We start from the raw sequence: 23502 nt of genomic DNA, 5'->3' as shown, positions 1-23502 counted from the left end.
AACCGCCAGTCCCTTCGCCTCCCTCCTCCTAGCTCTCTCTGTCACCGTGTTCTCGAACCGAGGAAGAAGAGGGACACGGGGACACGGTGGATTTTGCCGGCGCACGAACGCCTCCCTGAGCACGAACTCAATACACACACCACACATCTATTACAATGGCCCTCGGGTGGCTTTATAGCCCCGAGCCGGCGCACCGGGCACGCACCGAACGCCTCCACTCGGTCCTAATCGCCTGCGCTCCGCTCGCTCCGCTCGTGCCCGTGTCGCGCTCCGATGCACGCGCCCCACGGCGAGCTCCAACGGCCACGCCCTCGATCACCCATGCGACTCGCCCAACAGCTACTCCTAAACCCATGCACACAACGCACACCCGCACGGACACGCCCCGTGCTGCACCTACATGCATGCACGCACACACTCACGCGGTCCTGACGCGCCCGACCCGGCCAGCTCGCGCCCATACACGCGCTGGTCGCGTTCGGTGCGTCGCGGCGGCTTATTTGGCCTAACATTCACGCCCTAAGCCGCGGCTCAGAGCAGCCTGGCATCCTCGACATCGTCGTCCACCAGCAGAGCTCGCTCTGGCACCAGCGCCTTCTTCATCTGCAGGCACTCACGCTTGAAGTGCCCACGGTGGCCGCATTTGTAGCAGCGGCCCCGCCGGTTCCCGCCGAAGCCCGAAGCCTCGCTGTGTGCGTCGTCGTCGTCCCGAGCATCACGGTGCTGCCGATCCCGTGCCCACCATTGCGCCGCCGTGTACATGAGCTGACCGTCTGCCCGCTCTCCGCCCGCCTACCCGCGCCGACGCAGTCACTCGTCGAACGCCTTCAGCCGCCCCAGCGCGTCCTCGAACAGGAGCGTGGACAGGTCGCAGAACTGTGTTGGAAATATGCCCTAGAGGCAATAATAAAAGTATTATTATTATATTTCCTTGTTCATGATAATTGTCTTTTATTCATGCTATAACTGTATTATCCGGAAATCGTAATACACGTGTGAATATATAGACCACAATATGTCCCTAGTGAGCCTCTAGTTGACTAGCTCGTTGTGATCAACAGATAGTCATGGTTTCCTGGCTATGGACATTGGATGTCGTTGATAACGGGATCACATCATTAGGAGAATGATGTGATGGACAAGACCCAATCCTAAGACTAGCACAAAAGATCGAGTAGTTCATTTGCTAGAGCTTTGCGAATGTCAAGTATCTCTTCCTTTGACCATGAGATCGTATAACTCCTGGATACCGTAGGAGTGCTTTGGGTGTATCAAACGTCACAACGTAACTGGGTGACTATAAAGGTGCACTACAGGTATCTCCGAAAGCATCTATTGTTTTATGCGGATCGAGACTGGGATTTGTCACTCCGTGTAAACGGAGAGGTATCTCTGGGCCCACTCGGTAGGACATCATCATATGCGCAATGTGACCAAGGAGTTGATCACGGGATGATGTGTTACGGAACGAGTAAAGAGACTTGCCGGTAACGAGATTGAACAAGGTATCGGTATACCGACGATCGAATCTCGGGCAAGTAACATACCGCTAGACAAAGAGAATTGTATACGGGATCGATTGAGTCCTTGACATCGTGGTTCATCCGATGAGATCATCGTGGAACATGTGGGAGCCATCATGGGTATCCAGATCCCGCTGTTGGTTATTGACCGGAGAACGTCTCGGTCATGTCTGCATGTCTCCCGAACCCGTAGGGTCTACACACTTAAGGTTCAATGACGCTAGGGTTATAAAGGAAGCTTGTATGTGGTTACCGAATGTTGTTTGGAGTCCCGGATGAGATCCCGGACGTCACGAGGAGTTCCGGAATGGTCCGGAGGTAAAGATTTATATATATGAAGTCCTGTTTCGGCCATCGGGACAAGTTTCGGGGTCATCGGTATTGTACCGGGACCACCGGAAGGGTCCCGGGGGCCCACCGGGTGGGGCCACCTGCCCCGGGGGGCCACATGGGCTGTAGGGGGTGCGCCTTGGCCTACATGGGCCAAGGGCACCAGCCCCAAGAGGCCCATGCGCCTGGGGAAACCCTAAAGGAAGAGTCCCAGCAGGGGAAGGCACCTCCTAGGTGCCTTGGGGGGGGAGGACTCCTCCCCTGGCCGCCGCCTCCTTGGAGATTGGATCTCCTAGGGGCTGGCGCACCCCCCCCTTGGGATCCCTATATATAGTGGGGTAGGAGGGCCTCCCAAACACACCTTATGCCTTTGGTGCAGCCCCTCCCTCTCTCCCAAGTTACTCTCCTCTTCTCCCATGGTGCTTGGCGAAGCCCTGCGGGATTGCCACACTCCTCCACCACCACCACGCCGTTGTGCTGCTGTTGGATGGAGTCTTCCTCAACCTCTCCCTCTCTCCTTGCTGGATCAAGGCGTGGGAGACGTCACCGGGCTGTACGTGTGTTGAACGCGGAGGTGCCGTCCGTTCGGCACTTGATCATCGGTGATCTGAATCACGACGAGTACGACTCCATCAACCCCGTTCACTTGAACGCTTCCGCTTAGCGATCTACAAGGGTATGTAGATGCACTCTCCTTCTACTCGTTGCTGGTCTCTCCATAGATAGATCTTGGTGATTCGTAGGAAAATTTTTGAATTTCTGCTACGTTCCCCAACAGTGGCATCATGAGCTAGGTCTATTGCGTAGATTCTTTGCACGAGTAGAACACAAAGTAGTTGTGGGCGTCGATATTGTTCAATATGCTTGCCGTTACTAGTCTTATCTTGATTCGGCGGCATCGTGGGATGAAGCGGCCCGGACCAACCTTACACGTACGCTTACGTGAGACCGGTTCCACCGACAAACATGCACTAGTTGCATAAGGTGGCTGGCGGGTGTCTGTCTCTCCCACTTTAGTCGGATCGGATTCGATGAAAAGGGTCCTTATGAAGGGTAAATAGCAATTGTCATATCACGTTGTGGTTCATGCGTAGGTAAGAAACGTTCTTGCTAGAAACCCATAGCAGCCACGTAAAACATGCAAACAACAATTAGAGGACGTCTAACTTGTTTTTGCAGGGTATGCTATGCGATGTGATATGGCCAAAAAGGATGTGATGAATGATATATGTGATGTATGAGATTGATCATGTTCTTGTAATAGGAATCACGACTTGCATGTCGATGAGTATGACAACCGGCAGGAGCCATAGGAGTTGTCTTTATTTATTTGTGACCTGCGTGTCAACTTAAACGTCATGTAATTACTTTACTTTATTGCTAACCGTTAGCCATAGTAGTAGAAGTAATAGTTGGCGAGGCAACTTCATGAAGACACGATGATGGAGATCATGATGATGGAGATCATGGTGTCATGCCGGTGACGATGATGATCATGGAGCCCCGAAGATGGAGATCAAAAGGAGCAAAGTGATGATGGCCATATCATGTCACTATTTGATTGCATGCGATGTTTATCATGTTTATACATCTTATTTGCTTAGAACGACGGTAGTAAATAAGATGATCCCTTACAACAATTTCAAGAAGTGTTCTCCCCTAACTGTGCACCGTTGCGACAGTTCGTGTTTCGAAGCACCACGTGATGATCGGGTGTTAGATTCTAACGTTCACATACAACGGGTGTAAGACAGATTTACACACGCGAAACACTTAGGGTTAACTTGACGAGCCTAGCATGTACAGACATGGCCTCGGAACACGGAGACCGAAAGGTCGAACATGAGTCGTATAGAAGATACGATCAACATGAAGATGTTCACCGATGATGACTAGTCCGTCTCACGTGATGATCGGACACGGCCTAGTTTGACTCGGATCATGTAATCACTTAGATGACTAGAGGGATGTCTATCTGAGTGGGAGTTCATAAGATGAACTTAATTATCCTGAACATAATCAAAAGGTTTTTGCAAATTATGTCGTAGCTCACGCTATAGTTCTACTGTTTAGATATGTTCCTAGAGAAAAATTAGTTGAAAGTTGATAGTAGCAATTATGCGGACTAGGTCCGTAAACTGAGGATTGTCCTCATTGCTTCATAGAAGGCTTATGTCCTTAATGCACCGCTCAGTGTGCTGAACCTCGAACGTTGTCTGTGGTTGTTGCGAACATCTGACATACACGTTTTGATAACTACGTGATAGTTCAGTTAAACGGTTTAGAGTTGAGGCACCAAAGACGTTTTTGAAACATCGCGAAACATATGAGATGTTTTGAGGGCTGAAATTGGGATTTCAGGCTCGTGCCCATGTCAAGAGGTATAGGACCTCCGATGACTTTCTTAACCTGCAAACTAAGGAGAAAAGCTCAATTGTTGTGCTTGTGCTCAGATTGTCTGAGTACAACAATCGCTTGAATCGAGTGGGAGTTGATCTTCCAGATAAGACAGTGATGGTTCTCCAAAGTCATTGCCACCAAGCTGTTAGAGCTTCGTGATGAACTATAACATATCAGGGATAGATATGATGATCCTTGAGGTATTCGCAATGTTTGACACCGCGAAAGTAGAAATCAAGAAGGAGCATCAATTGTTGATGGTTGGTGAAACCACTAGTTTCAAGAAGGGCAAGGGCAAGAAGGGATACTTCATGAAACGGCAAATCAGCTGCTGCTCTAGTGAAGAAACCCAAGGTAAAACCCAAACCCAAGACTAAGTGCTTCTGTAATAAGGGGAACAACCACTAGAGCAGAATTACCCTAGATACTTGGTAGATAAGAAGGCTGGCAAGGTCGATAGAAGTATATTGGATATACATTATGTTAATGTGTACTTTACTAGTACTCCTAGTAGCACCAGGGTATTAGATACCGGTTCGGTTGCTAAGTGTTAGTAACTCGAAACAAAAGGCTACGGAATAAAACGGAGACTAGCTAAAGGTGAGCTGACGATATGTGTTGGAAGTGTTTCCAAGTTTGATGTGATCTAACATCGCACGCTCCCTCTACCATCAAGATTAGTATTAAACCTGAATAAGTGCTCTTGCACCTAAAGGAATGGTTTATTGAATTTTGATCGTAGGGATACACATTTTCATGCCAAAAGATATAAGATAGTAATGATAGTACCACCTACTTGTGGCACTGCCACGTAAGTCATATCGGTATAAAACGCATGAAGAAGCTCCATAATGATGGATCTTTGGGCTCACTCGTTTTTGAAAAGTTTGAGACATGCGAACCATGTCTATTGGTGTATATGCATGAAGAAACTCCATGCAAATGGACCATTTTGACTCACTTGATTTTGAATCACTTGGGACATGCAAATCATACCACACGGGCAAGATGACTGAAAAGCCTCGTTTTCAGTAAGATGGAACAAGATAGCAACTTGTTGGAAGTAATACATTTTGATGTGTACAGTCCAATGAGTGCTGAGGCATGTAGTGGATATTGTTATGTTCTTACTTCACAGATAATTTGAGTAGATGTTGAGTATATTTACTTGATGAATCACGAGTCTGAATTATTGAAAGGTTCAAGTAATTTCAGGGTGAAGTTGAAAGATCGTCGTGACAAGAGGATAAAATATCTATGATATGATCATAGAGATGAATATCTGAATTACGAGTTTGGCACAGAATTAAGACATTGTGGAAATAGTTTCACAACTAATACAGCCTGGAACACCATAGTGTGATGGTGAGTCCGAACATCATAGTTGCACCCTATTGGATATGATGCATACCATGATGTCTCTTATCGAAGTACCACTATAGTTTATGGGTTAGGCATTAGAGACAACCACATTCACTTTAAATAGGGCACCACGTAATTCCGTTGAGACGACACCGTTTAGAGAAACCTAAGTTGTCGTTTCTTAAAGGTTTGGGGCTGCGACGCTTATGTGAAAAGGTTTCAGGTTGATAAGCTCGAACCCAAAGCAGATAAAATGCATCTTCATAGGACACCCAAAAATAGTTGGGTATACCTCCTAATTCAGATCCGAAAGCAATAGGGATTGTTTCTTGAATCGGGTCCTTTTTCGAGGAAAGGTTTCTCTCGAAAAGTTGAGTGGGAGGATGGTGGAGACTTGATGAGGTTATTGAACCGTCACTTCAACAAGTGTGTAGCAGGGCACAGGAAGTTGTTCCTGTGGCACGTACACCAACAGAAGTGGAAGCTTATGATAGTGATCATGAAACTTCGGATCAAGTCACTACCAAACCTCGTGGGATGACAAGGATGCGTACTACTTCAGAGTGGTACGTAATCCTGTCTTGGAAGTCATGTTGCTAGACAACAATGAACCTATGAGCTATGGAGAAGCGATGGTGGGCCCGGATTCCGATAAATGGCTCAAGGCCATAAAACCCGAGAGAGGATCCATGTATGAAAACAAAGTGTAGACTTTGGAAGAACTACTTGATGGTCGTAAGGCTGTTAGGTACATATGGATTTTGAAAGGAAGACAGACAATGATGGTAAGTGTCACCATTGAGAAAGCTCGACTTGTCGTTAAGATGTTTTTCGACAAGTTCAAGGAGTTGACTACGATGAGACTTTCTCACTCGTAGCGATGCTAAGAGTCTGTTGGAATTATATTAGCAATTACTGCATTATTTATGAAATCTTGCAGATAGGATGTCAAAACATTGTTTCCTCGATGATTCTTGAGGAAAGGTTGTATGTGATACAACCGGAAGGTTTTGTCTATCCTGAAATATGCTAATAAGTATGCAAAGCTCCAGCAATCCTTCTGAGGACTGGAGTGAGCATCTCGGAGTTGGAATGTATGCTTGATGATGATCAAAGATTTTGGGTGTATACAAAGTTTATGAGAAACTTGTATTTCCAAAGAAGTGAGTGGGAGCACTATAGAATTTCTGATGAGTATATGTTGTTGACATATTAATGATCAGAAATGACGTAGAATTTCTGGAAAGCATATAGGGTTATTTGGAAAGTGTTTTCAATGGAAAACCTGGATTAAGCTACTTGAACATTGAGCATCAAGATCTATAAGGATAGATCAAAACGCTTAATGGTACTTTCAAATGAGCACATGCCTTGACGTGATCTTGAAGGTGTTCAAGATGGATCAGTCAAAAAAGGAGTTCTTGCCTGAGTTGTAAGGTACGAAGTTAAGACTTAAAGCTCGACCACGGCAGAATAGAGAGAAAGGACGAAGGTCGTCCCCTATGCTTAAGACGTAGGCTCTTCAGTATGCTATGCTGTGTACCGCACCTGAAGTGTGCCTTGCCATGAGTCAGTCAAGGGGTACAAGAGTGATCCAATAATGGCTCACAGGACAGCGGTCAAAGTTATCCTTAGTAACTAGTGGACTAAGGAATTTTCTCGATTATGGAGGTGGTAAAAGAGTTCGTCGTAAAGGTTACGACGATGCAAGCTTAACACCTATCCGGATAGCTCTAAGTAGAGATACCGGATACGTACAATGGGGCAACAATTTAGAATAGTTGCAAGTAGAACAGTTATTTGGAATAGCTCCAAATAGAGCGTGGTAGCTGCATCTAGGAGATGACATAAAGATTTGTAAAGCACACACGGATCTGAAAGGTTCAGACCCATTGACTAAAACCTCTCTCACAAGAAACATGATCAAACATAAAACTCATTGAGTGTTAATCACATAGTGATGTGAACTAGACTACTGACTCTAGTAAACTCTTGGGTATTAGTCACATGGCGATGTGACCTGTGAGTGTTAATCACATGGCGATGTGAACTAGATTATTGACTCTAGTGCAAGTGGGAGACTGTTGGAAATATGCCCTAGAGGCAATAATAAAAGTATTATTATTATATTTCCTTGTTCATGATAATTGTCTTTTATTCATGCTATAACTGTATTATCCGGAAATCGTAATACACGTGTGAATATATAGACCACAATATGTCCCTAGTGAGCCTCTAGTTGACTAGCTCGTTGTGATCAACAGATAGTCATGGTTTCCTGGCTATGGACATTGGATGTCGTTGATAACGGGATCACATCATTAGGAGAATGATGTGATGGACAAGACCCAATCCTAAGACTAGCACAAAAGATCGAGTAGTTCATTTGCTAGAGCTTTGCGAATGTCAAGTATCTCTTCCTTTGACCATGAGATCGTATAACTCCTGGATACCGTAGGAGTGCTTTGGGTGTATCAAACGTCACAACGTAACTGGGTGACTATAAAGGTGCACTACAGGTATCTCCGAAAGCATCTATTGTTTTATGCGGATCGAGACTGGGATTTGTCACTCCGTGTAAACGGAGAGGTATCTCTGGGCCCACTCGGTAGGACATCATCATATGCGCAATGTGACCAAGGAGTTGATCACGGGATGATGTGTTACGGAACGAGTAAAGAGACTTGCCGGTAACGAGATTGAACAAGGTATCGGTATACCGACGATCGAATCTCGGGCAAGTAACATACCGCTAGACAAAGGGAATTGTATACGGGATCGATTGAGTCCTTGACATCGTGGTTCATCTGATGAGATCATCGTGGAACATGTGGGAGCCATCATGGGTATCCAGATCCCGCTGTTGGTTATTGACCGGAGAACGTCTCGGTCATGTCTGCATGTCTCCCGAACCCGTAGGGTCTACACACTTAAGGTTCAATGACGCTAGGGTTATAAAGGAAGCTTGTATGTGGTTACCGAATGTTGTTCGGAGTCCCGGATGAGATCCCGGACGTCACGAGGAGTTCCGGAATGGTCCGGAGGTAAAGATTTATATATAGGAAGTCCTGTTTCGGCCATCGGGACAAGTTTCGGGGTCATCGGTATTGTACCGGGACCACCGGAAGGGTCCCGGGGGCCCACCGGGTGGGGCCACCTGCCCCGGGGGGCACATGGGCTGTAGGGGGTGCGCCTTGGCCTACATGGGCCAAGGGCACCAGCCCCAAGAGGCCCATGCGCCTGGGGAAACCCTAAAGGAAGAGTCCCAGCAGTTGAAGGCACCTCCTAGGTGCCTTGGGGGGGGAGGACTCCTCCCCTGGCCGCCGCCTCCTTGGAGATTGGATCTCCTAGGGGCTGGCGCACCCCCCCTTGGGATCCCTATATATAGTGGGGTAGGAGGGCCTCCCAAACACACCTTATGCCTTTGGTGCAGCCCCTCCCTCTCTCCCAAGTTACTCTCCTCTTCTCCCATGGTGCTTGGCGAAGCCCTGCGGGATTGCCACACTCCTCCACCACCACCACGCCGTTGTGCTGCTGTTGGATGGAGTCTTCCTCAACCTCTCCCTCTCTCCTTGCTGGATCAAGGCGTGGGAGACGTCACCGGGCTGTACGTGTGTTGAACGCGGAGGTGCCGTCCGTTCGGCACTTGATCATCGGTGATCTGAATCACGACGAGTACGACTCCATCAACCCCGTTCACTTGAACGCTTCCGCTTAGCGATCTACAAGGGTATGTAGATGCACTCTCCTTCTACTCGTTGCTGGTCTCTCCATAGATAGATCTTGGTGATTCGTAGGAAAATTTTTGAATTTCTGCTACGTTCCCCAACAAACTGCTCCATCCCGGCGACCGTCACGTACAGGCGATCGGGGACGCAATCCAACAGCTTCTTCACCATCGCCGCGTCCTCCAACGCCGATCCCAGCCCGGCATATCGCGCCGCCATGCTACTGATTTTGTCGGCGAAGTCATCCAGCGTCTCGCCGCTCCCCATCCGCAACAGCTCGAAGTCGCTCCGCAGCGTAGCCAGCCGCCCCGCCCTGACCCGATCGGCCCCAACGAAGCGCGCCTTGAGGCTGGCCCAAACCTCCGCCGCCCGTCTTCTTCGAGGCCACCTGCAGCAGCAAGTCCTCTGCGGGCGCCCCGAGCAGGTAAGCTCTCGTCGGCTTGTCCTTCTTGGCGATCACCGCCGCCGCGGCGTCCTCCGGCACCACCACCGCCTCCCACAGCCCGCCGCGTCGAGGTTCGCCTCGACCTTGATGGCCCACGTTGTGTAGTTGTCGCCGGTGAGCTGCGGCACCGCCTGCGGCAGCGATCCACCCGCACCGCCACTGTAGGGGACGATCGACATCGACGGCGCGCCCTGATCTTCACGTGGCTCTGATGCTAAATGTTGGAACCGCCAGTCCCTCACCTCGCTCCTCCTAGCTCTCTCTGTCGCCGTGTTCTCGAACCGAGGAAGAAGAAGATCAGAGGAGGAAGAGGGACACGGTGGGTTTTGCTGGCGCATGAACGCCTCCCTAAGCACGAACTCAATACGCACACCACACAGCTGTTACAACGGCCCTCGTGTGGCTTTATAGCCCCGTGCCGGCGCACCGGCACTACAAGAAATATGTCAACTTGTGACCTTCTCTCAGTGACCCTGAAAGAATTGGTCATAAATCTACGACCATTTGAGACCAATTGGTCAAAATCTATTCGAGGGGCTTCAAACCGTAACCATAACGACAATTTTGGTCAGAAAGGTCTTAATTTACTTGCACGAAATGGTCGTAAAGCAAATAACACTGTTGCATTATTTCTAACTGATCACGACCAATATAGATGGTCATAGCCTTATAAATTAAGGTGCATTGCTATGACTAGGTGACACATCATCAATTTTACCTATGTGTCATGTCATAGCCTTATAAATTAAGGTGCATTGCTATGACTAGGTGACACATCATCAGTTTTGCCTATGTGTCAGGTCCCACCACTTACCTGACAAGCAGGACCCACCAACTGGCATGAGGCATTACCACTATCAATGGAGAAAAGTAGAAAATTAATATGGGCAACGGGGGATTCGAACCCACGCCACAACACACAAAGCCGCAGAGCGGCACCACCACGCCACCATCTCGGCAATTATATGCTACTGCAATCATTTCTTTTATAAAGAAGATCGTTTCCTGGGCTTGGGCTTAAATCGTGATAGGCCTCCCCATCTCTCCTTCTTTTTTACATTAACACAACGGTCCGCCGAGTGGGCTCACGGCCCATAGCCTATTAGCACGCGTTTTTAGGTCTGAAATGTATGCTTATTATTTAAAAAAAACTGTTTAATTTCTTCTTCTTTCTAATAATTTGGGATTTCAAAAAAGTTTCAAACATAAAAAATGAATTTGTTAGAAAAATGTACGCGGACTAAAAGAAGTTCATGATTTTGAAGAAATGTTCGCTTATTAAATAATGCTTGTGAATTTGACCCAAAATTTTTGAATTCAAAAAATGTTCATGATTTTTTTCATAAAAATTTCAAAAAAATGATCATAATTTCAAAAAAAAAATCATCAATCCAAAATCATCATTTCCAAGTTTGTAATTTTTTTAGTAACTATTTGACAAATGTGACGCAACGCTAAGGTTTTTAATTTTCATGATTTTTTAAACTAAATGGTTCATCATGTATTTTAAAGATGTTAATCGAAGCATTGGAAAAAATATGTTAAACATTTTTTGATTAACTGTTGACCAAGTTTTCAAAAAATGTTAAACTTGCACTCCAAAATGTTAAATATGTATTGAAAATGGTGTTGTTCCACTTTGCAACAAATATTTTCTAGGTTTTTCAAAAAAATAAAAATATTAAACTTTGTTTGAAATTGAGGAACTAGTGAATTTTTTTGTCAATTTCACGAGAGGTGTATGGAAACCTTTTTACATGAAACGATTTGGTGATTTGTACATGAAATGTGGTCTAATGTTTTGTAACAAATATTTGGAATGTGAAGGAAGTATCTTTTTTATATATCCAAATGACATGAAATTTATACCTAAAATTGTGAAGGAAGTACCATTTTGCCATGTCTAAATGGTATCAATTTTCTACAGTGCTTTTCTATGCCCAAATAACCATCCTCCATCAAATTTCTGCTCAATCCGTTCATTATTTTGAGCCCGGCTTCAACATTCATACTTTTGTCCAGTGTGGTACTTTGTAAAGCAAGTACCACCTAGGATCCTCCTTTTGAGCTAAATATTTGTGAAGACATTCTCCTTAGTAGATGATCATCCTCGGTCAAAACTCACGCCCATTGGCCATGTGCATTTCCCGTACGACTAATCAAACACTTGACTGCTAATTCATCTTTGAGCATAGGTTGGTCTCCTCGTGAGATTCTTCTGTTGTAATTTTCTTCCTAGCACCTACCTGGAGAGTGCCCAACCCACTTGACATGCCTAGTCCTCCCAGATCGCATGTCAACACCAAGGTCACGCGGTGACCACGCGGCGGGCATGCGAGTCTATGCGCTTTGGAGTTAGGGCCCTGGGCCACCATCCAAACCTCGACGTATCGCCACCAAACCATGTATTTATGCTTAAATACATACTTATGTAACTAGAAATGATTTTTGGAAAAAATAAAGAGCAAAAAATAAGGTAGCTGTAGTTCAAATTTGACCCGCTTCCTACTGAATCAGCGGAAATTTATCTTTTTCACCAGAGGTGGATCGAAACTTTTGAAATCCAACCATTTTTCAATTGTGTATTAAGTATGTCCTAGTATTTTATAAAATTGATTAGGTCCAATTTTGCAACAAATATATCGTAGGTCCTTCACAAAAAAAAACTCATTCCGGGCACTCAAAAAATGGAAAATGAAATTTCCGTGCAAAGAAAATGAAAACTCCCTTAGGAAACATTGTTTGGAATTCCAAGATGCACCCTTGTGCAGAATATGAAATCATTTGAACAAACTATGCCATGAATGTGGCCATAAGATTGATCATTTGGCTTGAAAGCCATGAATCTTCACGCATGATAGCTCATATCTGAGAAGGTTTTCCAATTTTTTGATTTTTTTGAATTTTTTTATGCCCGTTTCAAAATGCGGTCAAAACGGCGGACTTGACCATTCCTAGCTAGTGGTTGAATATTGGAAACTTTTAATGTTTCTCTGATTAAATAGATACTTTTGTACCTAAAATTGATTTTTGGGAAAAATAAATAGCAAACTATGAGGCGGCTGCAGTTCAAATTTGACCTGCTTCCAACTGAAACGACGAAAATTTGTCTTTTTCACTAGAGGTGGATAGAAACTTTTGACACCCAACCATTTGGTCCTCGAGCCACCGCCCCCTCCCGATCCAGTCCTCCCTCCCACCGCCGACCTCAACCAAGGACGACGGAGATCCAGTCCTCTCCCTGCGCGGCAACCCTTCCTCCCACCCACCGCCGACCTCGTCGTCCTCCTCACCCACCGACCACCTCGTCCCCCTCCTCACCATCTCTCCCTACCCTCCGCCCTCTGCATCATGCCTCGATCCCCCAGATCCAATCGACACAACCCAGCCGCCCCCGCACCCCGTATTATCCATCATGGCCGGCTCCTCCTCCTCCCCGCTCGGGATCCCCACACCAACCCACCACCCCACCGTGGGGGCGTGTCCGCGGCGGCTGCCCTTCCACGTCGTCTCCCCGTAGTAGGCGCCGGCACCGGGCGACGATGACGACGCCAATGGGCCCACCGGCGTGCCCATGCCCTTCTACCGTGCGGGTGGCTGTTCCGGCGGGGATCGACGCCGCAGGTGGTGTGCGAGGAGGTGGACGACATCCTGCGCTCCGAGAGGGGCTGCCGCTGTCGCGTGCTACCGGAACAAGCAGCAGGGGAGCTTCCGCTTGGCGTGTGCGTCTCCTTCCTTCGGCAGAAGTAGCAGGTAGTCTTTACTGTCAGTGTGTTACCACACACAGACCTCTGAATAATACCGAAATAAGTAGCTGCAACCTGCAAGTTGTCTGATGTCTGCCTATTTCACCGATCAAAATTGTTGGATGTGTATTGCAGTATGCAGTCAGGATTATGCAAGATGATGAGGAATTGCCTAGTGTTGTGTTTTCCAAACAACATGTGTGACTGGAGATTGTTAAAGTAATTTGTTTGTTTGAATTGGATACTGCAGTATTTCAGCGTTAATACTGTTGACTATTAGTCCCTCCTGTGCGTGTTAGTTCTAATGTCAACTTATTTAAGTTTAGGTGCATCCTACTACTGAACTTAATTGCAATAGCAACGTAAAGTGAATTGACTCACTAGTAGGCAGTGTGCCAAACATTACACTGATGTCTACTACACAACCTTCTTCTTGTAGACGTTGTTGGGCCTGCAAGTGCACAGGTTTGTAGGACAGTAGCAAATTTCCCTCAAGTGGATGACCTAAGGTTTATCAATCCGTAGGAGGCGTAGGATGAAGATGGTCTCTCTCAAACAACCCTGCAACCAAATAACAAAGAGTCTCTTGTGTCCCCAACACACCCAATACAATGGTAAATTGTATAGGTGCACTAGTTCGGGGAAGAGATGGTGATACAAGTGCAATATGGATGGTAGATAAAGGTATTTGTAATCTGAAATTATAAAAACAACAAGGTAGTAAGTGGTAAAAGTAAGCGTAAACGGTATTGCAATGATAGGAAATAAGGCCTATGGTTCATACTTTCACTAGTGCAAGTTCTCTCAACAATAATAACATAGATAGATCATATAACAATCCCTCAACATGCAACAAAGAGTCACTCCAAAGACACTAATAGCGGAGAACGAACGAAGAGATTATGGTAGGGTACGAAACCACCTCAAAGTTATTCTTTCAGATCAATCTATTCAAGAGTTCGTACTAGAATAACACCTTAAGACACAAATTAACCAAAACCCTAATGTCAGCTAGATACTCCATTGTCACCTCAAGTATCCGTGGGCATGATTATACGATATGCATCATACAATCTCAGATTCATCTATTCAACCAACCCAAAGTACTTCAAAGAGTGCCCTAAAGTTTCTACCGGAGAGTCAAGAACGTGTGCCAACCCCTATGCATAGGTTCACGGGTGGAACCCACAAGTTGGTCACCAAAACATACATCAAGAGGCACATGATATTGCATTGTCACCACAGATAAGCACGACAAGACATACATCAAGTGTTCTCGTAAAAGACTCAATCTGATAAGATAACTTCAAAGGGGAAAACTCAATTCATCACAAGAGAGTAGAGGGGGCCAAAACATCATAAGATCCAACTACAATAGCAAAGCTCGGGATACATCAAGATCGTGCCATAGAGGGAACACGAGAGAGAGAAATCAAACACATAGCTACTGGTACATACCCTCAGCCCCGAGGGTGAACTACTCCCTCCTCGTCATGAAGAGCGCTGGGATGATGAAGATGGCCACCGGTGATGGACCCCCCCCTCCGGCAGGGTGCCGGGAAGGGCTCCCGAGAGGTTTTTGGTGGCTACAGAGGTTTGCGACGGTGGAACTCCCGATCTATCTTCTCCGTGGATGTTTTTAGAGTACGTGGGACTATATAGGCGAAAGAAGTCGGTCGGGGGGTGCTCGAGGGGTCCACGAGGCAGGGGGCGCCACCCTGTAAGGGGGGCGCGCCCTCCTATCTCCTGGGCTCCTCGAGTATCTTCTGACGTGGAATCCAAGTCTCCAGGATGATATTCTTCCAAAAAATCATGTTTCCGAAGGTTTCATTCCGTTTGGACTCCATTTGATATTCCTTTTCTTCGAAATACTGAAACATGCAATAAAACAGCAATATGGGCTGGGCCTCCAGTTAATAGGTTAGTCCCAAAAATAATATAAAAGTGTATAATAAAGCCCATAATCATTCAAAACAGGTAATATAATAGCATGGAACAATAAAAAACTATAGATACATTGGAGACGTACCAAGCATCCCAAAGCTTATTTCCTACTCGTCCTCGAGTAGGTAAATGATGAAAACAGAATTTTTGATGTGGAATGCTACCTAGCATAATTCTTAATGTAATTTCCTTTATTATGGCATGAATGTTCAGATCCAAATAATACAAAATAAAAGTTCATATTGACATAAGAAATAGTAATACTTCAAGCATACTAAGCAAAGTAATCATGTCTTCTCAAAATAACATGGCCAAAGAAAGTTATCCCTACAAAATCATATAGTCTGGCTGTTGCTCTATCTTTATCACACAAAGTATTTAATCATGCACAACCCCGATGACGAGCCAAGCAATTGTTTCATACTTTAATAATCTCAAACTTTTTCAACTTGCACGCAATACATGAGCGTGAGCCATGGACATAGCACTATATGTGGAATAGAACGGTGGTTGTGGAGAAGACAAAAAGGGAGAAGATAGTCTCACATCAACTAGGCGTATCAACGGGCTATGGAGATGCCCATCAATAGATATCAATGTGAGTGAGTAGGGATTTCCATGCAACAGATGCACTAGAGCTATAAATATATGAAAGCTCAACAAAAGAAACTAAGTGGGTGTGCATCCAACTTGCTTGCTCACGAAGACCTAGGGCATTTTGAGGAAGCCCATCACTGGAATATACAAGCCAAGTTCTATAATGAAAAATTCCCACTAGTATATGAAAGTGACAACATATGAGACTCTCTATCATGAAGATCATGGTGCTACTTTGAAGCACAAGTGTTGAAAAAGAGATAGTAGCATTGTCCCTTCTCTCTTTTTACCTCATTTTTTTCTTTTTCTTCTTTCTTTCTCTTTCCTTTTTTTTCTTTTTTTTTCTTCTCCTTTTTTTTCTTTTTGGTGGGCTTCTTTGGCCTCTTTTATTTTTATAAAGTCTGAAGTCTCATCCCGACTTGTGGGGGAATAATAGTCTTCATCATCCTTTCCTCACTGGGACAATGCTCTAATAATGAAGATCATCACACTTTGATGGATTTACAACTCAAGAATTACAACTCAAAGCTAGAACAAGATATGACTCTATATGAATGCCTCCAGCGGTGTACCGGGATATGCAATGAATCAAGAGCGACATGTATGAAAATTATGAAGGTGGCCTTGCCACAAATACGATGTCAACTACATGATCATGCAAAGAGCAATATGAAAATGATGAAACGTGTCATAATAAACTGAAAGGTGGAAAGTTGCATGGCAATATATCTCGGAATGGCTATGGAAATGCCATAATAGGTAGGTATGGTGGCTGTTTTGAGGATGGTAAATAATGGGTTCAATACCGGCGAAAGTTGTACGATAATAAGAGAGGCTAGCAAAGTGGAAGGATGAGTGTGCGTATATCCATGGACTCACATTAGTCATAAAGAACTCCTATACTTATTGCAAAAGTCTACTTAGCCCTCAAAGCAAAGTACTACCACGCATGCCCCAAGAAGGATAGATTGGTAGGAAAAGACCATCGCTCATCCCCGACTGCCACTCATAAGGAAGACAATCAAAAGAGCACCTCATGCAACAAATTTGTCACACAACTTTTACCATACGTGCATGCTACGGGACTTGCCAACTTCAACAAAAGTATTTCTCAATTTCATAATTACCCACTAGCATGACTCTAACATTACTACCTTTATATCTCAAAACAATTATCAAGCAACATATTGATCATAGCATCCAATTCACTTCCTATGATAGTTTTCATTCAAATTACCATGCTGTTTAAGACTCTCAAAATAATATAAGTGAAGCATGAGAGTCTAGCAATTTCTTCAAAATATAACCACCACCGTGCTCTAAAAGATAAAAGTGAAGCACTAGAGCAAACGACAAACTACTCCGAAAGATATAAGTGAAGATCAAAGAGTAGCTAAATAATTATGCAACTATGTGAAGACTCTCTCTCATTAAGGAATTTCAGATCTTGGTATTGTATTCAAGCAGCAAGCAAAGCAAAATAAAATGACAATGCAAGGATAGCACGACTCATGTGAAGAAGCAAAAACTTAGGCTCAACCGATACTAACCGATAGTTGTTGAAGAAGAAAGGTGGGATGCCTACCGGGGCATCCCCAAGCTTAGATGCTTGAGACTTCTTGAAATATTATCTTGGGGTGCCTTGGGCATCCCCAAGCTTGAGCTTTTATGTCTCCTTAATTCCTCTCATATCATGGTTTCTCGTCTTTTTATCAAAAGCTTCATTCACAACAAAGTCAACAAGAACTCGTGAGATAGGTTAGTATAAACCAATGCAAAACCATAACATCTTCTACTGTAACAAATCACTAAAATTATTATTCAACATTGAATACTAAATGTCTCTGCATATTTAATACTCCTATCCTCAAATAGAATCATTAAACAAGCAAGCATATGCAAACAATGCAACCATAACAGCAATCTGTCAAAACAGTACAGTCTGTAAAGAATGCAAGAGTATCAATACTTCCCTGACTCCAAAAATTGTGAACTAAAATTCCCACTGTAATAAATTTATCAGACATTAATATGAAAAAGATTCAACGTTATACCATTCTCTGATTTTTCTAGGGAATTCTTGCAACAACGGTAAACTTTCTGTTTTCAAACAGCAACATGTATACTAGCAAAATAAGCATGGCAAAGGCTATCCTTGACTTTTTTATTGAAACTAAAGATGCAAAACATTATTATAACTAACAGCAAGCAAATACTAACAAGATAAAATGACGCTCCAAGCAAAATACATATCATGTGGCGAATAAAAATATAGCTCCAAGTACAGTTACCGATGAACGAAGACGAAAGAGGGGATGCCATCTGGGGCATCCCCAAGCTTAGGCTATTGGTTGTCCTTGAATATTACCTTGGGGTGCCTTGAGCATCCCCAAGCTTAGGCTCTTGCCACTCCTTATTCCATAGTCCATCGAATCTTTACCCAAAACTTGAAAACTTCAACCACACAAAACTCAAAATAAAATTCATAAGCTCCGTTAGTATAAGAAAATAAAACCACCACTTAGTTACTGTAATGAACTCATTCTTGATTCATATTTGTGTAATATCTACTGTATTCTAACTTGTCTATTGTTCATACCACTTACTACTACCCATAGATGCATCAAAATAAGCAAACAACACAATGAAAACAGAATCTGTCAAAAACAGAACAGTCTGTAGTAATCTGTATCAAACGTATACTTCTGGAACTCAAAAAATTCTGAAATAAATTGCTGGACCTGAGGAATTTGTATATTAATCATCTGCAAAAATAATCAACCTAAAAGCACTCTTCAGTAAAAAAATGGCAGCTAAACTCGTGAGCGCTAAAGTTTCTGTTTTTTACAGCAAGATCACATAAACTTCACCCAAGTCTTCCCAAAGGTTCTACTTGGCACTTTATTGAAACAAAATCTATAAAACATGATTACTACAGTAGCATAATCATGTGGACACACAAAAACAGTAAGGATAAATATTGGGTTGTCTCCCAACAAGCGCTTTTCTTTAGTGCCTTTCTAGCTAGGCATGATGATGACAATGATGCTCACATAAAAGATAAGAATTGAAACATAACGGGAGCATCATGAAGAATATGACTAGCACATTTAAGCCTAACCCACTTCCTATGCATAGGGATTTTGTGAGCAAACAACTTATGGGGACAATAATCAACTAGCATAGGAAGGTAAAACAAGCATAGTTTCAAAATTTTAAGCACATAGAGAGGAAACTTGATATTATTGCAATTCCTACAAGCGTAAGTTCCTCCCTCATAATAATTTTCAGTAGCATCATGAATGAATTCAACAATATAACCAGCACCTAAAGCATTCTTTTCATGATCTACTAGCATAGAAGATTTACTACTCTCGACATAAGCAAAATTCTTCTCATGAATAATAGTTGGAGCAAACTCAACAAAATAATTATCATGTGAGGCATAATCCAATTGAAAACTAAAATCATGATGACAAGTTTCATGTTTATCATTATTCCTAATAGCATACAAGTCATCACAATAATCATCATATATAGCAACTTTTTCTCATAATCAATTGGAACCTCTTCTGAAATAGTGGAATCATCACTAAATAAAGTTGACATTCTTCCAAATCCACTTTCATGTTCATCACAATAAGATTCAACATCCTCTAAAATTGTGGGATCACTACTTCCTAAAGTTGACACTCTTCCAAACCCACTTTCATCATAATAAATATTCTCATCAAAACTTGGGGGACAAAAAATATCATATTCATCAAACATAGCTTCCCCAAGCTTGTGGCTTTGCATATCATTAGCATCATGGATATTCAAGGAATTCATACTAACAACATTGCAATCATGCTCATCATTCAAAGATATAGTACCAAACATTCTAATGCACTCTTCTTCTAGCACTTGAGCACAATTTTCCTTTCCACCAAACACACGAAAGATAAAAGACGAAGCATACGAGACAAACTTAACTCCATTTTTTTGTAGTTTTCTTTTATAAACTAAACTAGCGATAAAACAAGAAACAAAAAGATTCGATTGCAAGATCTAAAGATATACCTTGAAGCGCTAACCTCCCTGGCAACGGCACCAGAAAAGAGCTTGATGTCTACTACACAGCCTTCTTCTTGCAGACGTTGTTGGGCCTGCAAGTGCACAGGTTTGTAGGACAGTAGCAAATTTCCCTCAAGTGGATGACCTAAGTTTTATCAATCCGTAGGAGGCGTAGGATGAAGATGGTCTCTCTCAAACAACCCTGCAACCAAATAACAAAGAGTCTCTTGTGTCCCCAACACTCCCAATACAATGGTAAATTGTATAGGTGCACTAGTTCGGCGAAGAGATGGTGATACAAGTGCAATATGGATGGTGGATAAAGGTATTTGTAATCTGAAATTATAAAAACAACAAGGTAGCAAGTGGTAAAAGTAAGCGTAAACGGTATTACAATAATAGGAAACATGGCCTAGGGTTCATACTTTCACTAGTGCAAGTTCTCTCAACAATAATAACATAGATAGATCATATAACAATCCCTCAACATGCAACATAGAGTCACTCCAAAGACAGTAATAGAGGCGAACGAATGAAGAGATTATGGTATGGTACGAAACCACCTCAAAGTTATTCTTTCGGATCAATCTATTCAAGAGTTCGTAGTAGAATAACACCTTAAGACACAAATCAACCAAAACCCTAATGTCACCTAGATACTCCATTGTCACCTCAAGTATCTGTGGGCATGATTATACGATATTCATCACACAATCTCAGATTCATCTATTCAACCAACACAAATTAATTCAAAGAGTTACCCAAAGTTTCTACCGGAGAGTCAAGAACGTGTGCCAACCCCTATGCATAGGTTCATGGGTGGAACCCGCAAGTTGGTCACCAAAACATACATCAAGAGGCACATGATATCCCATTGTCACCACAGATAAGCATGGCAAGACATACGTCAAGTGTTCTCATAAAAGACTCAATTTGATAAGATAACTTCAAAGGGGAAAACTCAATTCATCACAAGAGAGTAGAGGGGGAGAAACATCATAAGATCCAACTACAATAGCAAAGCTCGGGATACATCAAGATCGTGCCATAGAGGGAATACGAGAGAGAACACGAGAGAGAGAGAGATCAAACACATCCCTCAGCCCCGAGGGTGAACTACTCCCTCCTCGTCATGGAGAGCGCCGGGATGATGAAGATGCCCATAGGTGATGGATGCCCCCTCTGGCAGGGTGCCGGGAAGGGCTCCCGAGAGGTTTTTGGTGGCTACAGAGGCTTGCAGCGGAGGAACTCCCGATCTACCTTCTCCATGGATGTTTTTAGGGTACGTGGGACTATATAGGTGAAATAAGTCGGTCGGGGGGTGCTCGAGGGGTCCACGAGAAATGGGGGCGCCACCCTGTAAGGGGGGCGCCCCCCCCCCATCTCCTGGGCTCCTCGAGTATCTTCTGACGTGGACTCCAAGTCTCCAGGATGATATTCTTCCAAAAAATCACGTTGCCGAAGGTTTCATTCCGTTTGGACTCCGTTTGATATTCCTTTTCTTCGAAATACTGAAACAGGCAATAAAACAGCAATATGGGCTGGGCCTCCGGTTAATAGGTTAGTCCCAAAAATAATATAAAAGTGTATAATAAAGCCCATAATCATTCAAAACAGGTAATATAATAGCATGTTACAATAAAAAATTATAGATACGTTGGAGACGTATCATACACCTAAGGGAGAAATTTGATTTTCTGCTTACTGGTGTGGTAGTGTGCCATTAGCTTCGTAGGCCACAAAATCATTGGCTGGTTTGGCCCTCTGAAATGCTTAATTTGATTATTATCCGCATTGTTTGTTTGCTCTCTGGATATCGAGATCGTTGTGGGGGTATTGATGCTGTCGATTTGCTGAGTGAAACAATGATAAATGTCTGAAACATCGAAATGAAAAGAAATGCCCCTCTAGGTGTTCCTCCATTTATGTTCCTCCATTTTGCTGATGAAAGACCGTCATTTATTTCTTATAACTGCCTTGGCTGCGTTGTCTGTTGATCCATCGAAACTGAGTATTCTGTTCGTTTTCTTGCGTGCTTAACTGCTTGTGTATTGGTATAGGTGAGGAAGAACCAGCTGTCGACGGGCGAGGGCATGGGGTACCTGGAGGCCAAGCACCACCTGCTGCTCTTGTCTCACCCATAACTTGGTTTATATGCCTGGTTTCAAGTGAATTTGTCATAGCTTATATTGTTGCTATTGTGGATATTGCTACCCGTTGCTTAAATGCTGCCTTAACTTGTTAGCATGTTCATGTGAATTGGCTAACTGCTGCCTGTTAATTACTACTACTCACTGCTGCTGTATTCTATTGGCACCAACTCTGCTACCCGTGTATTATATATATTCTTCCTTCTCAAGCACAAGAGCACTAGTGCTATGTTGCTGCCTGTGACAGTCCATGGACAAACTCTGTTAATTTATTCCGAGTGCCCATAATTCCCTCTCGAGCAGCACCACATGTGCTCTTGTCTCACCCATAACAACAATTTACTTTTAGTGCTCATGTAGGTTAATTATTAAGCATACCTGTATTCTCAGTACCATGCTACTTATTTTGCCTCCTGAGGTTTCTAGTCTGCTATTTCTTGCTTTCCTTTATCTTCATACTTATTATGATGGTAATTTGACTTGAAGTGCTCGTGTAGGTTAATTATTAAGCATACCTGAACATATTGGGTTGTAGTCGTGTAGTAGGATACGAGGCTCTAGTTTAGTTTTATGTAGAATATGTAATATTGAAGTATCCTCTGTTGTGCGAATTCATAGAGCCTAATATTTACTCATCCCGAGTCTCAGATCATATTACAGCTATCTTTTCATTGCATTGTGCAAGTCACTGATAAGAGTGAGATTGAAGTTATCTTTTGTCAACCATGTTACGATCTTTCAACATGCATGATGTGCTTCAATGGTTTCTACTGTCATGGTATGATCATTTAACCACCCTGTCTCTATGTGTGTGTAGATAATATCGAGAGCCGATGACGACACGGTGATGGAGGCGGTGGACTCGGAGGTGTCAGTGACGTGCACGGACATGGGGCTGGTCCAGAAGGCATTACAGGCCCAGCTGTGCACCAAGTGGCACCCCATTGACCGGCCGACGATGCACGAGGTGGCCCGAGTGCTGCTCTCGCTCATGCCGGCCCCTGCCCTCCAGGTCCCATCCACATGCATGCTCCCTCTTCATCTCAGATATTGGATTGAAGTAGGGAAAAACCATCCTCCATATTGTGTGCTGATTATCTGTATTATGTGTAGAGAACAATCATGGTGTCTATTTCTGCTTTATGCCCCATGTTTCACTAATAACATGCCCAACTTCCTGCTGTATAGGAAATAAGTACATGATTGTTTATCCTCCTATAT

Source organism: Triticum aestivum, chromosome 5B (assembly GCF_018294505.1).
Source record: "Triticum aestivum cultivar Chinese Spring chromosome 5B, IWGSC CS RefSeq v2.1, whole genome shotgun sequence".
Taxonomy (NCBI): domain Eukaryota; kingdom Viridiplantae; phylum Streptophyta; class Magnoliopsida; order Poales; family Poaceae; genus Triticum; species Triticum aestivum.
The sequence above is the reverse complement of the archived record's forward strand: the minus strand, read 5'-3'. Positions refer to the sequence as shown.